The following is a 3,893-nucleotide window of genomic DNA, read 5'->3' as shown; positions in this document are numbered from 1 at the left end:
CATGTGTGACATAATTTTACAAATTCTTGGGATAAATTTCATGACCTTTTAAACAACGACAGCAATCTACTCAAAAACTTCAATCAAATGAGAAATATGTCCATGAAAAAAATAATACTATACATAATTTTAATGTGTTATATTTGTAAATTGTACTTATGTTGAAATTTGAAAAAATATATTACAATACTGTTTTTGCATTCTATGATCGCTTCTTGGCCTTTTGGCTAAGATCAAGTGTAGTATCTGTTCTTATCAGTTTAATATCTGATACGTTCTCTATCAGAGGACAATATATTAAATGGATTTTTGGAGCAGGGAGTTGGAATAGGAGCTTGCTCCGTCCCCTCCATGCATCGACCTGGTATTGCAGTGCTTCCAGGAACGGTGCACCAAAAAAAAAAAAAAAAAAGAAAGAAAATTTTTGTTGCTCCATATAGACCAAATTTTTATTCAAGGACCCAAGAACCTCCCCCACCCCCCACCGATCTTCCCCATTGGTCACTTTATCAATTATGCTGGAAACTGAGAGCAGCATAGTAAAACGCTTAGACAAATAGACATAAGTTAAGAAGCAGACTAAGACTTGGGACAAGAGAAAAGAGGGAAGAAACTGTTGTTGCTGGTTTTTAAATTGCAATATGCTTTCTTTCAGAGTTGATAAGGAACACATTCCCATGGCAGAGAAATTCATTCTATCTCAGTGTCCAATAGAAATTGTCCTCTGTCAAAAGTCTTTTAAGTTATTTTTTTCCGTGGTTGCCTGATGATCGCTGACCACTTTTCATTGTGAGTCCAAATTCTGCTTTTTCACTTGCTGTTTCAATAGCAATGATAAACAATCCTGGCCACACTAAAGATTGGGAAGGTAAAAATCTTGTGGATCATTGACTATCAAAGACAGACCAATGTACATAAGGTATTGAATGGGACATTAGATGAATTCAGATAAAGAAAAGACAACCCATGTGATTATAGGTGAAACAATGAAATAGATCAGAAACCTCCCCAGCTAATTTAATGAGGTGTTCTTTCTCTCTGAATTGCTAATTTCAATCACTCAGTGATGTGTTCTATTGTCACTAAGACAAGGTCCATTTTTATCAGGTTTGTGCTCACTTTATTACCTCTGTCTACTTAGAACTGTTCTTAAAGGAAAGCCTTAGCCCATTCAACTTTTTTTTTGTTTTAATATTATGTACTTTTCCTGAATTGCTAATTAACAAGTCTAAGAAGTTGGGAAGCAAGCCCTCCACCCACCACTTTTCTGTCAGGTTGTCTTTATCTCCAGGCTGTGTGTTATTGTGATTCAAATGCAAGGTGTTTCAAATGCAAGCCGGGTCACCCAAGTGAAGAGCTTTTAGCAGAACTTCCAGACTAAGAAGATACTAAGAAGGGAATGGTTGCCACTCCAGGCTTTGAGCTTCACTTCCAGGCCCCTCCCTCCAGGAGGCCCTCATTACCTCCAGACCCCGCCCCTTGGGAAACACCCCACCCCTACCCAGGTGACACAATTTCCTGCAGAACTCACTTCCTCTGACTGAGAAGGTGCAGCCTGAGCGTCCCCAGAGGGTAAGTGAGTCTCTGTTTCTATGCTCAACCCAGGCTCAGAGTCCCTTACAGACCCTGCATCCCCAGCTGTGCCCAGATCCCCACAGATATTACTATTCCTGCATCCGGTCTGCCTGCGTTCCAGGTCGCCACGACCCCCTGGGATATTTCCAGTTAAATCCTTTCTAAGCTGGTTACAAGCCTCTTTGCCTTAGGTCTTGGGAATATGCCAGTCCCCTTTTCCTGCCCAGAGCCCCTCATTCACCCTCACACCTCAGGCCAGAAAGGCCTGATTGAGGGTGGGTTCTTGCCTAGGGCTGGTTCCCTCCTTGTCAGTTATCGGGCAGGAGAGCAGGGGACCCCAGCATGGCCTTTACTGAAAGGAGAGGCCAGCCTTGCAGTCATCAGGCCACTCCCCTGATCAACAAGGTCTGTATTAGAGCTTAACTTCTCAGCACCTTGCTTTGCAAAAGGGCACAGTAGCAGTGACAGCCCCAGATCCCCGCATAGATTTAGTCCTCACATAGATTGCAGAGCCCACACAGAGTAAGCTTCCATTGAGTGCTTTCTGTCTAGGAAGCAAGGTTGTAGGTAACATGGCCCTCAGGCAGAGGGCTTTGGAGTGAGGATTACCTTCATCTCTCTCCAGGCATCTGGGGAGGGCGGTCTTGCTTATAAGCTTCCAAGTCTGGGTCCTTGATGGAGGTTACCAAATGAGACTGTACAGGGGTCTCAGAGGCCCTGGGTCAGTATCAAACAAGTGTCTGTTATTGTGATGTATTGATTGGCCACCAATCATGCTTTTATGACCATTTCCTTTGCCCTGCCCCTCCCCCACACCCTCATTAGTTCACATCTCAATTGTGAACCTGGGAAGCCATTTCCACTTGTAGGTGGCTTCCCTCATCCAGATGATGAGTTTGTGTCTTTGTGCTGTCTGTGTTTCTTAAGAGTTAACAAGTGTTCCCTTTAAACTATACTGAAAATGGGTCTCCAGAACAGATCTGTCCTGTGTGTGCCTCCTCACTCATTTCTGCCACCAGAAACTAGCTTGTGCTCTGTTACAAACTGCAAAAGGGACTCCAATCTCAAATATAACTTAAGGAGAACATTTATTAAGTCATAATAGAGACAAAGAGAATACAAAGACACAAACAGAAGGCACCCGATGAAGGACATCATTAGTGGAAGTCAAGGTGTTTTACATGAACCGGACAAGAACAACTCAGTCTCTGGTAAGAAGCTAAACAGTTTATTTAAGGGGGACCGAAAAGAGAAAAAACCTGCGCAGGGACCAGCTCCCTGAAGAGAGGGAGAATGGCTGGTCTCCATCGCTCACGGACTTGGGTTTTTATAGGGGGGTAAACAATGGGGCCTTTTCAGCTGTGCGAATATGCAAGAACAGAAGCAGATTTTGCAGTTAGCCTTGACATTTTGAAACGTCGTTTTTCCTTTGAGATAGATGTGTGGCCTTATCTTGCAGCTGCTTTTTCTGGCAAATGTTTGCTTGACCTTAACCTGAGGGGAATCCCATAGCTTGACACAAAATGGAGACTGCTACAAGATGGTTCCACTCAGGCTAACTATCACATTCCTGCCTGTGGTTATTCCACCTGTGAATCTTCCAGGTGCAAGCGTTCATAGGGCTGTGGAAAGGGCTCACTCTGGGCTAGTCGGTCATACGATTTACTTAGTACCAACAACTTGACAGATTGCACTCGGTCTTGTACAAACTGCACTAATTTATTGATGATTAGTGGGCCATAAGTTAGTCCTATTAAAAGCAAAAGCAGAGGGCCTGCTAGGCTGGAGATTAGGGTGGTGAGTCATGGAGACCAGCTAAACATTTGCTGGAACCAACTTTCTTGGCTTTTTCTGTTTTCTTCTCGCTTGCTTAATCTTTTTCCGACTAAAGCTAAGGTATTTTGATTATTCCTGAATGCTTGACATAAGAGCAGCAAGTTTCACCCAGAGCCATACAAAGGCCGCCTTGCTTAAGAAATAAAATGTTTAATCCTCGCCTGTTTTGTAATACTACTTTAGCAAGGGAATTGAGGGATTTTTCTAGATAACTGAAAGACTTCTTTAAATCCAGTAAATCATTATCAGTTCGCTGACTTAAAATTTTATAATTTTCATTTCCTTGTATTAAGTCCACCATTCCTACTGTTGCTGACCTGGCTACACCTAGTCCCACAAGTAAAGGAACCAATATGGGGGGCTCTTTTGACTCTGGAATAAGTGTTAAAATGCTGCCACCCGGCTTCCCCTGAATACAGAAACACTTGGGGTAAAATATGAACCAATATACAAAGTCCAGAATGGTTAGAGGTCAGTAAGGT

At 42.9% G+C, this 3,893-nt stretch overlaps 1 non-coding gene across 1 annotated transcript; it reads left to right on the top strand.

Moving 5' to 3' along the window:
• Nucleotides 1-207: 207 nt before the first annotated feature.
• Nucleotides 208-398, top strand: LOC142443876 (U2 spliceosomal RNA). The gene has a single exon (XR_012783604.1). It is a non-coding gene; the product is annotated as a U2 spliceosomal RNA (small nuclear RNA).
• Nucleotides 399-3,893: the final 3,495 nt, after the last annotated feature.

This window comes from Tenrec ecaudatus, chromosome 3 (assembly GCF_050624435.1).
Source record: "Tenrec ecaudatus isolate mTenEca1 chromosome 3, mTenEca1.hap1, whole genome shotgun sequence".
NCBI lineage: Eukaryota > Metazoa > Chordata > Mammalia > Afrosoricida > Tenrecidae > Tenrec > Tenrec ecaudatus.
This window is presented reverse-complemented; position numbering and strand designations above follow the sequence as displayed.